At 45.8% G+C, this 14058-nt stretch overlaps 1 long non-coding RNA gene across 1 annotated transcript in view; it reads right to left on the bottom strand.

Annotated features, from left to right (window-relative positions):
- Positions 1 to 2309: 2309 nt before the first annotated feature.
- LOC118552142 (uncharacterized) overlaps positions 2310 to 14058 on the bottom strand; it is a 44430-nt gene continuing 32681 nt past the window's right edge. Inside the window, exon 5 of the long non-coding RNA XR_004925376.2 lies at positions 2310 to 2434. This is a non-coding gene — a long non-coding RNA (uncharacterized LOC118552142). The remainder of the gene's footprint in view (positions 2435 to 14058) is intronic.

The raw sequence follows: 14058 nt of genomic DNA, 5'->3' as shown, positions 1-14058 counted from the left end.
ACAGATCGAAAGGATGCTGTCACCAGCCATGGAATGCCCAGAACCCTCAGAAGTTGGTAGAAGCAAGGAACAGATCCTCCGCTAGAGCCTTCTGAGATGTGTGACCCTGCCAACATGTCCATGTGGGCCCAGGGATACTGATCTCAGACTTCTGGCCTCCAAAAACTGCGAGCAAACAAATTTCTATTGCTTGAAGCCATCAAGTTGGTGGTGAGTTGTTCCAGCAGCCACAGGAAACTACTAGAGACCTCCTATAGCCCTTTTTTAGTCTCAGTTCCCTTTTATAGGAAAATAATAATTCCTGCCCCATTCCTATCAAAGAAGGGATCAAGTGATGCCAAATTAGCCTGGCCCCAAATCCCAGCTCTGTCACCTGCCGGCTGTGTGTGTGATCTCGGGCAGCCCTTGTTTCCCGAGAGCCACAGTGATTTTATTTGTGAAACGAGAGCATTTGCGACACTCTTCCCATACATTTGTTAAAGGATTAAATGAAGTAACACATCTGAGGTTCTTTGTGCCTCGCCTGGCACATAGCTAGTGCTCATTGAATGACAATTTTCGATGAAAGCATGCTTGTATTTGCTCGCAGTGATGTTGCCCCCTTACGGGGTTCACTGTCAAAGAAAACCTTGCATTATTATTGCAGGAGGCTCCGTGAAACGCCGATGAACAGTACCATCATTATTGTTAGACCCGTGATTTTCGAATGTCATGATTAGTTACCAAGGTGGCTGAATAGGAATTATTTGGAGAGATGACTGAAGGCACCGATGACTGGATTCTGCTAGACGCTCCTTAATTGAGAGTCAGGAAGCAGGGCCAGGAACGTGGGTTTCAAATAAGCCACGCAACATGTGGGAGCCCCTCTTTTAGATCAACATGTGTATGATTATTACTTAGGAAACAGTTGCTGAAAAGTGCCAGATACAAGCTACCCGGTGCGCCCTTCTGAGAGTCCACGCCTGGATCTCCTCCTCACTCCGGCGTCCAGGGCCAAGGGCACCGCAGGGGTCAGCCGGAGACAGCCGCTCCCCGAGGGTGCGTCCCACCAGGACCATTTTCAGGAAGTCAGTGAGAGTTTTCTTCAACTCCCACAAACCCTGTGATGTGGTGTTCCCTGTCGGGCAGGGCCGAGGGAACACATGCGAGGAATCAACAGCATAAAAAGCAATGGAATCCATAAATCTCGGGCATGTTGTCTGCTTCCTTAATTCCAGTTGCAGAACACCAGCCAGGACCTGAAATCACAGCCAGACCCGCAAGCCGCCCCATCTGCCTTCGAAGGCCATTTGCTGGAAGGGGAGGCTAACGTTTGGAAAAGCTTTGTATCTCTCTGTTATTTATCATCTTCTTTAACCTTTGTTGTTGTTGTCGTTTTTTAACGGAAGAAGCAAAAACTTGAGAAGTTAAAAGACAGTGTCTAACGTTCTTGCCTATGACCTTGAGAACTACAGGTCATGGGCGATGCTGAGCATGGTGGTGGAAACCCCAAGTGTTTCCCAGAGGCACACTGTTTGGGAGGGGAGCTGCCCCCTGAATTCAAATTCTGCCTCTGTGTCATCCACATGGGATTCCGGGCTCACTCAGAGCCAAATTAAGAAGAGAATAAAATATTTCTTGTATCCACGTCTTTAACTGATAAAGAACAACTGAAAGAACACTGAACAGGCCCCCTGTCTCAGGGACAATAGAAAGTTTCCATTCTCTTAGCCCCTTGTCACTCATTTACATGCCAGATCTCTGGAAAGTTTTGAGTTTGTAAAAACTGTTCAACTGTGCTCCAAGCACAGGGCCTAAAAGGGGCCAGTTGGGGCTGATTCAAGCCCCAGCCTCAGGACTGGATTAAGTTCGTGGGCTCCGGCGCCGACTGACCGACTTTGAATCCTGGCTATATCACCGCCTGGATCACTGCCCCTCTGTTTCTCCATCTGTACAATGGGCACGGCGGCAAGACTTCTGACTTTGCATTGGTAGTTGGTAACTGGTAAGTCAGCCCAGAAAAGCATTTGAAAAGGAGCAGCCCAGCATGCAATCAGTTCTCCCTGTGTGTTAGCTTGTAGGATCCTTTTGCGAAGCTAAAATGGGGCTAAATCTGTCTGATTCAGAGGCATGGAGGAGACGGAACACCTGCATGCATGATAAGGTGACTGGACCAGAGCACAGGTGCTCGGTCAAAGCCAGGTGTCCATTTTCCTGTGGGTGGGTGTAAGTTTCACTTGCAAGCTTTTTTTTTTTTTTGCACGGAACGGTGGGTATCACTGGGCTGCTAGCACATAGAAGGACAAGGACTCTCTGCCCCTAGACAGAGAGACACATCACTCAGTCATCAGTGCTTGGGGGCAGCCATGTGGCCGTGATGGCAGAAGCACATGACAGAATGGAATTTGCCAGAGTCTTGGGCCACACTCTCCATGCCTGGCGCTGTCCTCCCGGGCTGCAGGGACACGAGACGTTGCTGTCATGGAACCAGGTTGCAATTCTCCCCGGACGGGAGGTCCGTCAGCACTGTGTACTCGTTCTCTCCTCATAGGCTGTCCTCAGCCTCCTCGAGTGATGATTTAACACTTCAAGCCTCTAAGACCAGAGCCACAGATGGCAGGGGCATTGGGCTCGGGACTAGACACGGCAATGTGTTAGGTGAACAAGAACATTCGTTCTGCCCATTTTAAGAGTTCCCTCGGCTTTTTTAGGGGCCTGGTGCCAACGGCTGGCTGGGAAATAGAAGCTTCTGAGCATTGCCAGGGTGGCAGCAAGGTGTAACACTGTAAGTGATTCTTCCCGCATGTGGAGCACCTCCTGCGGACAGACGGGAGCACAGCCGTGAATGAAACAGACAAACCACCCCGCCCTCTTGGAGTTGGAGAGGAGGATCAGGAAAAAGATGAAATGACATTTGTCACCCCTCCTGGTCCCAGCTTTTCTCTAATGAGAGGCACTGAGCAGAGGGTCTGTGAATGGTTGTTTCAGTTGTGCACTGCACAAGCCCGGCAGGGGTGGGGGTGGTGGTGGCAAATCACTCTGAAAACTATCAGGGGCCCTGCCTAGAGTCCTTCACTGCCCAACCTGTTGGACAATAACCTGCAGCCCTGGGGAATGGGGAGGGTCACAGTGTTGGGTTATATTTACACGGAAACCAAATGTGTCAAGCGGGAAAAAAATGCATACAAGAAAGCTGTTACTAGTGGGTCTAGTTACGAGTTACTAGTGGATCTAGTTACTAGTTACTGGTGGGTCTAGTTACTAGTTACTAGTTACTAGTGGGTCTAGTTACTAGTAGAGTAGCTCTTCTGCCTGAGTTGGTCTGAATATCTAACACCTACGAGAACAACATCCATCTACGGAGAAGTGACAATGTGTCATATTTGGCATTAGTTTAAAATATATTATCTCACTTAAGGTCACCACATGAGGTGTGGCTGTGCCAGATGCTATAACAAATACCATCCCTTAGTCTGAGCGGCCCCACACAACGCATATTTGTTTCTCACTCATACAAGTGTCGGATCAGGTATTCCTGGCAGTTTTTATCCACCCAGACTCCATCCAGATTGTGGCTCTGCCCTGGTGTGAGGCCTCACCACACCCTGAGTCTATTCAGCAGAAAGGGAATAAGAACACCAAGATGCAATACACGCGCTATTATAAGAGCCTCGTTCTGGAAATGGCGCGCATCAGCGCTGCTCACATTCCATTGGCTAGACTTCAGTCACATGACACATCTTACTACAAGGGAAGCTGGGAAATGTAGTCCAGCCATGTGCCCAGGAAGCCAAGGAGAGCATGCGCTGCAGTCTCTGCCTCAGCTGGCTTCCTTATTCCCATTGTGCAGGCTGGAAAGAGAGGTTCAGAGATGTTAAGTGACTTGAGTGAGGTCACACAGATTACAGGAATTGGCAGTAAGATCCACATGATTTAGCAACCAAGAAGACTCTTCTATTAAATAAGGACGTGAAATATTGAAACTGAGAAAAGTGCTTTTCCATTCATGTCCTCCGGTCTTACTGTTAACTCTCCACGGAGCACTATTTCCTGTCCTACTTCCTCTCTCCCAGTTTCTCTCTCTCTCTGTCTGAGATTCTCCCCATACTCATGTCGATTTCAAATGTTATTTCCTCTTTGAAGCCGAAAGCCTCCTCTGATGCATGAAACAAATCCTTATGCATTTACCTCATCCCCCAAATTTTTTAAAGGGGAGGGGTCCTGCATTTCACTCATCCCTGGATTTTTGTAACATTCAGCAGGTACCTGACTCCCCATGGAGGCTCAGAGACTTTCCTCAGTGTGAGGTCAAAACAAGCAGAAAACTTTTAGGAACACATCTTCCTTATCTATATATCTTTCCAAAAGTGATGCTTGATCCTAATCTTTGTAAAAAAAAATTCCTGGGGCGCCTGGGTGGTTCAGTCGTTAAGCGTCTGCCTTCAGCTCAGGTCATGATCCCAGGGTCCTGGGATTGAGCCCCGCATCGGGCTCCCTGCCCCGCAGGAAGCCTGCTTCTCCCTCTCCCACTCCCCCTGCTTGTGTTCCCTCTCTCGCTGTGTCTCTCTCTGTCCAATAAATAAATAAAATCTTAAAAAAAATATTCCTAGTCTTCTGTATGCTTTAGAATTAAGTTTAGTTGTAACAGAATCCAAAACTCACAGTGACTTATACTAAGTAGAAATGTATTTTTCCTTCACATACAAATCTGAAAGTAAGGAGCCCAGAGCTAATACGAATCTTCTGCATCTCAATGTCCCAAGGGGCTTAGGCTCCTTCCAGATTTTTCCTCTGCCTTCCCTAGGAGGTGGCCTGTGTTTGCATAATCTCAGTCGGCTGCCAGGATGGCAGTTATTTTATTCACCCTCCAGCCAGCAAGAAGGTGAAAGGGACAAAATAAGGAAACAAACAAACAAAGGTCTGGGCTTTGGGAGAAGGTTCTCATGACTGATTGGCCAAAACTTAAGACTCAAGGCCAAACCTCGTAGCGAGAGAGGCTGGAGTGTTTATTCTTGGTGAGTGAGTATGTCTGAGGAAAATGGTGTAGATGTATGCTTGGGGAGGAGGGAGCTGCTGATGGGAATGACAGAGATGAGAAGGCATGTGGAAGGGAGGTAGCAGTCTCCGACACCTGCCCAGCTGGCCTTATAGGAGAGGCCACCCTCTTGTTCTAGGTATCTTTCTCTGACTCTTAGGGCAAGAGCTTCACTCCTTCTCCTCACTTCTTACCCTCATTAACTCCTCTGTACCACTCACCTTAACTATATGTGTGAATTTCTCATCTGAATAATCTAATCGCCAGATCTTTTCATTGGGTGATATTTACTGGAGTATGGTGCTACCCCACCTGCATGAGCCCCCTCTTGTACCTCCTTGTCTCCATATGATAAGACTATCATATTCTATCATGATAAGAAGAAGAGGGTCAGCTTCTACAAGGTGGCCTTAGCTAGATCTCTTCCTTTTTAAAAAAATTCTTATTCTGATTCTTCCTTATCCAAGAGGAGGAAGCAAGTCCGATGGGGACTTGTTATTAGGGTATAGGATCAGGAAGCTCATTTACATCCGAAGCCCCAGTCAAGCTCTACCAGAAAGCTCAGTGTTTGGTGTCCTTGAGTGCTGGCTCAGTTATTAATTACTACTGTGTATTAATAAAGCAGCACGCTATTTCCTCCTTGCTGTGTGAACAGCCTCCTCTGGAAGGAACCTTTCTGGGAGGAGAGGTGAATGTCAATGCATTGTGGTCTCAGGCTTGGTACCATTCGCCTCCGGTGGAAACTTCACCCTCACCTTTACTAAGCACCTATAATGGGGAAGGTATTTCATGGTGCTGCTCTCATGCACTCATCACAAAATCCCCATGCACTTTTTCTTAGCTCCATTTTATAGATAAGGAAGCAGCGATGCAGAAAGGTAGACCCTTTGGCCCAAGCTCATGAGTTCGGAAGAGGCAGAGGTTCCAAAGCTAGCCTCCTGATTCCAGCCACTCATTTCACCTCCTGGCTACATCTTACCCCTTCTACTCTCCTTTCCCCCTTGTTTCATCCTCTTGGTGCCTTTATATATTTTCTAGCTCATTTAATCTTACTTCATTGTTCATGTTACTTAATTGTTCTTTTTTTTAATAATCCCATCAAATTCTTACCAGAACAATAAACAAATTAATAGTTTTATTTAATTGTCTGTGGATTTTAATTTCTTCCTCCACTAGACGTCCAGTTCTTTGAATTCCGTGACTGGATCTCCATTTCTGCAACCTTGGGACGCTCTTCCCTTGACACATTGCCAGTCCTCAATGCATGTTGAAGGAAAGAACACAGTTCCACCTCCTCCCTCTCCAGAGCTAACCAGCAAATTGGAATTCTGTTCCCTGGTGGAACAGTCACTGGCCTCTTGAGCAATCTCTGTCTGGATGAGGATGGGTTTTCTTTGATCTGTCTGGGTGATCTTGGGGGACTAATGAAGTCAAGCTGGGCCAGCAGATTTGGTCAGCATCTGGGTCTATGGTCCCAAGTGGTATTTGGAACATGATTCCAAAGGAGATGTGTCTGCCATCCCTGAGCCCAACATATCATGATGGCAGCTGAGCTTCTAGAATATCACAAGCCCTGACATCTTACCATCACTCATGTGGGACAGTCTCAAGTCATTGTCTTTCCTTGTGTTTGGTTTGGGTAGAGCAAAATAACTTACCTTTATTGAATATTGTTCAATAAGTCTTTTAAACATGTATTAATTTGGAGCACCTGGGTGGCTCAGTCGGTGAAGCGTCTGCATTCGGCCCAGGTCATGACCCTAGGGTCCTCGGATCGAGCCCTGTATCAGGCTCCCTGCTCAGCGGGGAGCCTGCTTCTCCCTCTCCTTCTGCCCCTCCGCCTTGCTCATGCTCATTCTCTCTGTCTCTGTCTCTCTCTCAAATAAATAAATAAAATCTTTAAAAAATAACCCATGTATTAATTCATTTGATCCTCACAATAACCCCTTGAGCTAGAAACTACTATTATCTGCATATCTACAGATGAGAAAACTCAGACACTTAACTAGGGTGGTTAGCTTTCTCAGGGTCACACTGTGATGGTGTTGGGGCTCCGATCCAGATATTCTGACTCCAGAGCCTGTCCTCTTAACCATTCCACTATATGAAGACAACCAAAATGTGGTAGCAACATGGAGCATCCACCCCCTGCTTAGTGGGCTTCCTGGAAATGCAGAGTTGACCACATGGAAGGCACAAATCACCAAGTCCACGGGTTCCCTTGGCCAATCTTGTGCTACTTTGAAATGATACAGGGTGAGAAGGTGGTTGCCACTGTAGTGTTATGAGTTAGGCTCACTGGGGTCTGATTTCTGCAACTATTTCTGGGTGAGACAGCATCTTTCTAGCTATATCTGTCCCCCTTCTAAAGGCCAACTGAGTCATTCCCCCACAGGGTTGGATGCCGAGAGAAGACATATTATATAATATGAGTACACCCACCCCCAGGCCCTGGTGTTTGCTCAGAGTTAAACACTTGACTCCAGCTAAGCCAAAAGTATTTCTTGCCTAGGAATCTGGACTTGAGGTTGAGAGAGAGAGAGAGTTACTCTATTTCAGTGTCTTAATCTCAATGTAAGAGTTTACTGATGGTCATCTTTGGTCACTGTACTGTGGGGGGGGGGGGCGGCGGGGAAGCCATTCAACTAAAGGGTAGAGAAGAGGAAAAATGTAAGTCACATTTTTCCAGCTCCTCATTCCTACCCCTTTCCCAAACCCACCTGCATCCTTGCCTTTGGGGTGTGATGTAGAACTTTATTCTTCCTGTAAGGTAGCTTCTGGATTCCATTACTTGCAACCCAAACACACACACTCTGTTCCCTCCACTGGAACATCATATCAATAACTTTCTGAGAGGGTGGCTCTTCCTTTAACTCATCTTCTAAAATGTTGTCTTTAATTTATCATGTACACGGTGTCCTTGGCACACTGAAGGGCATGCTAAGTGAACGAATAAATGAAAAGACATCTGATGACTCCCTAGCGTCACTTTGAGAAAATTGGTTCCCATCTTCGAGCCTCACTTTCCCCAACTGTGAAATGAAAACCAGAGGGCAAGGGGGCCACGGAAGACTAAAGGTAAGAAGGGCAAAGTGTCTGGCACAGAGGAGGTGCTCCATGAATGGCGGCCACTTTGGGTGGTGGCAGTGGATGCGGACATCCATCTCTTGAGCATCTCCAATGATAGGCATTGGATTTCTGCCTCAGGTCACGTCCCCTTCCTAGGTTTTGACTCAAACCCCCAGCAGGGTGAGACTGTGGAAAAGGAGTAATCTGAAATTAGATTTGCCACTACGATTCCCAAATCAGAATCCATTTTCATTGACTGTGTCTCTATGCCCTGAGCCGTGCAGCTGTGCTGGAGATTAAACAAAGGAGCACAGATCTGTCTCCTAAAGAAGGGAGAATTTCCTGTGCTGATCTGTCAAGATATTTGCTTTCCCACCATTTGTCTGGGTTGGATCCCAGATGCCTCCTCTCACTGGCCTCCTCCCTTGCAATAACCAGAGATAATATTAAGCATCAACTCATGGAATTGAGAAGAGAGATAGAAACGCATGAATGTCAAAATCTCCAGGGTGCATCAAAAATAAATATAATTCCTCTGTCCCCACTCCCCGTTCCACATGCCGGGGATGCCCAGCATTTATTTGTCAGCTGTGCCGGCAGGTCTGGGAGGGGAGACCATTGAAGAAAACAGATCAGGGACATGGAACATATCCCTGGGGTGGGGCGGGGGGAGGGGCAGTTGAGGGTCCATAGCTCAAAAAATAACAAGTGAGCAAAGCCTGTCTCTTGAATGTCCCCTGTGAAGGCTTTATCCCTGTTTCATAATAATTTTAATGCAACTGTATACATTCAACAAGTTCCCATGGTTTGTGAAAGACCGATACCAAGTGTCCCATTAAAATAATGGAGGCATTGAGGCCATTTGCAAAGAAAATGAAATGGGGGGCTTGGCTTTAAGATGAACCGCATTGTGTAAGTCACCAATATGTCAGATATTGGTGGAAGCAATAAAACAGAACCCATATTGTGACCATGTACACAATCTTTTTCTTCTTGAATCAGCTTGCTCTTCTCTCACGGGTAATGGGAGCTGAATCTTAAAGCAGTGTGGTGGACAAGACACCAGACTGGAGCTAATGTAGCATGTTACATAACTTGGGGCAAGTAACTGTTACAGTAGCAAGTAGCATGTTACATAACTTGGGGCAAGTAACTTTTACTTGGGACTCAGTTTATCCATCTGGAAAAGGAGCTAATAGCACCGTAGGTCGGGAAGTGCACCTTTGGCTTACAGGTCAGAACTCTTGACTGTCCCACCCATAGCAGATGCCATTAATCCATCCTGTTATTCTTTCCTGTTGATTCCAGATGGGTCTCAAGATCCATCTCAACCCAGAGATTCAGGAAGCCATCGCCAGTTGATCAAAGATAAACTCTAAGTTTCTCCGTCATTCCTACACCAGGAGATTTTAAAGATCTACATATTGGGCAAGCACTATATTCATGTAGGGCAATTGTATACATCGCCACCACCCTAAGTAAGTTTGTAGAGTTAATTTTTACTCTCTTACCTTCTGCCAAACTCTAAGCTGTCTTCAAAAGAATATCATTAGGGGTTAACATTTCCAATGGGTTGAATCCTTCATCCCATAAAAGCTTCACAAGAATATGGAAGAACGAACTGGGGATGACCTCAAAGTGATTCAGAGGACAGTTCCAAATTATCAGTAAAATCTGCCCTAGAACCATAAGACAAGGATGCTTCATTGGACTCATATGTGAGGTTTCTCCACAGACCCAAGCTCAGTCCTACCCACTGGGTAATGACTCATTTTTCTTTCAGATTATGCCTGATAAAAACATTTATCTGCCTCTCGGAAGTCCTTGGAAGGAACATGTGAAATTATGGCTTGATCTGAGAAGGTTTTTACACAACATCTTAGGAGCAATAAGTCCATCCTGAAGCTTGCTCATCTGCTGAGGCTGACGCTTCCCCAAAGTACTTGCACTGTGGACAAAGAGAAATTGGTCCAATGAGGAAAAACCATGAGCCTCACCCACATTCATGTGTGCATGCTCGTGGACATGACTATGCCTGGCCTCAGGGGTATTAAAATATACATATGAGTTTTTTCTCCACCAACCCCAGTATTAAAGGTAATGAAACTAGAATCCCATAGAAGGAAGCTGTCTGGCACTATTCCTTGGGGACACAGGCCATGAAACTCACAGTGGCCCATCATCCAAGTTCCCATAGTGCAGAATCTTCTCTGGTTTGGGCAAATGTCCAGCAAAGTAGGGGTATCAGAATAAGGCTCAAGATAGCAATGGAAGCAGGGTTTGGGTTGGAGTGGGGGAAACTATTTTGAATTCTGCTTGCTTTCACTTTCATCTGATGTACCTACGTCTCCGAGTAGGATGTCACCTGAGATATTGCACACCCAGCACTTAGCACAGCGCCTGGCAGGTGGAAGGAGCTCAGTAAAGGAAGGTACTCAGCAGATAATTACAATAGCATCGTAATAGGCTCCCTGCTCCTGACTTTATCTTCTCTGGTCCTCTCTCCACATCTCAAGAGTGATGGTGACAGTGAAGATGACAATGATGATGATGATGATGATGGGGCAGATAAAAGGAGCAAGGGTTTTCCCATTACCAAGCGCCCACTGCGTGCCAAGTAATGCCTACATCACCTCACTCAATCCTTTTAGTGGTTATAAATACCATTATGCCAATTTTAAAGTTATGGGAAATGATTTGCTAAAATCTTAACAGCTAGCCACTGTGAGAGTCAGGATTTGAGCCCCAACCCCTTCTCTTAGTCACTCACTTGGCTATACTATCCTGCATTCACTCACCCAATTATGAGTTACTGGGGACTTACTGCTATAGTCTAGGTGCACCATTTCTGATTCTGGGGACACAGCAAGGGATGAATGAGACAAAGAAGGTCCCTACTCTCATACAACTTACTCGATTTTCATCAAGGAAGACAGACAATAAAGAAGAAGAGTGAACTAGATGATTTCAGATAGCAGTAAGGACTCCAGAATAAAGAAAAGAGTGAGATATAATACAGTGATGGAAGGAGGAAGGACAATTAGATTGGGTGCCAAGGAAGGCCCCTCTGAGGAGGATACATTGAGAGCTGAACATAGGAAGTTGGTCTCATATATGGGTCTCAGGGCAGATCATACCAGATGTGTGCAAAGGCCCTGAGGCAGAAATGACCTTGGCATGTTTAGGGAAAATCAAGGCAACCAGAGTGGCTGAAGATGAAGGAAGTGATCATTCCAGCAGTAGATGAAATTGAAGAGGGAGGCACGGGTTAGTTCCCTTGACTATCCCTAGCATTCGACACAGCACTTGGTACATACAAGATGGTCAATAACTGGGTAACGTCTCCTTTTCATTAAACTGGTTCCTGACCAGACTTCCTTTCTCTTTACTGTGAGGATTGCTTTTCCATATTTCTTCTTGTTCAAAAAGCAGTTTGGGCTAAGAAAATTCAACAGTTATGGTTAAGCAAAGAGGACTGGAAAGAACTTTCCAAGCAGGGCTCAGATGACCTCCTTCACGCAACGAACATTTCTTGAATGCACACTTGGTTTCTGCCCAAGTAACTACAGCTCCCATTTGGAAGGTAAAGTTGGTCCTGTTCTTCCTCAGAGCTGAGGAAGCAGAGTCCTATCCATGGGTCACCCTGGGCTCAGGCAAGATCAAAGTTCCAGATGGATGATAAACAAACATGAGTCAGAAACCCCCAGAGTCACTAGATTAGTAGTTGAGGAGGTCAGTTTAAAAGTCTCCCAGACCTTGGCTGGAATCCTGCGTCTGCCGCTTTCTAGCTAAATTATCCTGATCCAGCCACTATACTTTTCTCAGCCTCAATTTCTTCATCTGTATGATGGGGATAATAATAATACCTTACTCATGAAAGGATACATGCCCTCTTAGTTTATGTGTGGTCTACTCTGCCTAAGCCTGGCATAGAGTGGATGTCACTAAGACAGGAAATATTACTGTTACTCATTGTTACTATTATGTAGATAATTTTTCCTCACAATCCTTTGTGGAGTAACTATTTGTCCTGTAAAGTGTAGCCAGAGTGTGATTTGAAAGAACAATACATTAGAAGCCATGAGTCCCAGCTTTGCTTGCTGCCTTATCTTAGGCAAGTCATTTCTCCCATCGGAGCTTGGAGGTACCATGCTTTGCCTCTCAGATCTTTCGAGACCTCTCACACCTAGAGCAGAACATGAAAGCAAGCAAAGGCTGTGCTTCGCCAAACCTACAGTGCCTTTCCTGGTAGAGCGAAGATCCGTGCAGCAAACCTCACACATTGATCCTGTGTATATTGGCATATGTACAGTCTCCACGTGGGGATGACTATGTCAAAACAAGCTTTTTCCTCTGCCCCACGGGGTCAGCCTCACTTCTGAAAAATCAAGCAGCTGACCGATCCTGGGTGCAAGCATCGTGGGAGTCAGAGCCTGGAACAAAGCACGCACTCACATTCCATGATGATTATGTCCAGTGATGAATGAACCAGCTTCTCGACAGGGAGGAAGTTTCTACAGGTTGGGGTGACCTTCTCAGCAATGTGTTTATTTGACAGCCCAAGGCAACAAATTCGCAGAGAGGAAGGGAAGGGAAAGAAAGGTTATTTAAGCACAAGAGCATCATGTCAAGTCTGCCAAAAATGTGTAAAACCGTAACAACAGGAGATCCTATGTGCACGTTGAGAAAGAAAAAGAAGACAGTCAGAGATGTAAGGTCCAAAAGAGGAACCGAAGCCAAGAAGCTCGTATTTTGTCCATCTTAGCACTTAGATGTATTAATTGTTATTGAATCCCCGCGGCATATAATAAATAGTCGAGAATGATTTGTGAAATGAATTATAGACAGGAAGTCATCCTTGTTGGCTGGAGCTACTAGGGAAGGTGTTACAGGTTAGATGGGTTGTGGGAGATGGGTAGGATTTGAATTGCTGGGGGCGGGAAGTAACTCAGGAAAGACGTTAGCTTTAGCAAAGATCCTCACGAGAGATGGAGCTAGAGAGTGTTGGAGGATGTATTAGTCAGATGGGGCTAGGCTAAGCTGCTGCGGTCAATTTCCCTGGAATCTCAGCAACTCAGTGTAATAAAGGTTGATTTCTCCCTCATGTTGGATGCCCAGTGCAAGCTAGCCATGGGCTCTGCTCCACACAGTACTCCAGGACCCAGGCTGATGTCAGCACTGACATCTGTTCCCTGCATCATCCGCAGCATGAGTTCTCTAAGGTCCCCAGAGTAGGGGAAGAGATCTCATGGAGAACTCACACCTGCTCTTTGGTGCTTCGGCATGGCAGTGACATAGGGCTCCTATGTGCACATCCTACTGGACAGAACTAGAGACCTGGCTCCACCTGATTCAAGGGGGCTGGGAAATGTAATAAGCTCATGGGTATCTGTGAGCCATAACTCGTTCTGCCCATGGTTGGAACAGCTTACCGAAGTGGCAAGCTTATTCTAAGCGAGGTAGAGAAGAGTTAAATATCTGTAGCTTTGCTATGGCCAATGTATATCCTGGAAGTCTCTCCAATCACATAGGAAATCTCTTTCTGCAGTGTCCTGAAATTTGTCAAGACATTAGGAAAAGATGTCTCCATTTTTTTTAACCTTACGATGCCAGAAGTATTGGAAAACAACTCCACCATTTTGTCTCTTGGACTCTTCTCAACAATATAGGAATGAATTCAGATGCCTGCAGAATGGAATTCTTAAGAAGGGCAGACATTCTAAACTTACTTAGAACTGAGGCCAAGTCCTAGCACCACCATATTTGTCAAGGTCCTCAATCTTCATTTCTGTGTTCATTCCTTCAGTTAATAATTACTGAGTATCTACTACACACCAGCCCATTAGGCGGGAAAGATTCAAAGGGAATTCATTGATATGGTTCTTGTTATCAGTAAGCTTTCAGACTAGTGGATGAAGCTTGCATTAAATGGGCTGACAATAAAGCAAGAAAGACAGACTTTAGGGAAAAATTCC

This window comes from Halichoerus grypus, chromosome 13 (assembly GCF_964656455.1).
Source record: "Halichoerus grypus chromosome 13, mHalGry1.hap1.1, whole genome shotgun sequence".
NCBI classification, from domain to species: Eukaryota; Metazoa; Chordata; class Mammalia; order Carnivora; family Phocidae; genus Halichoerus; species Halichoerus grypus.
This window is presented reverse-complemented; position numbering and strand designations above follow the sequence as displayed.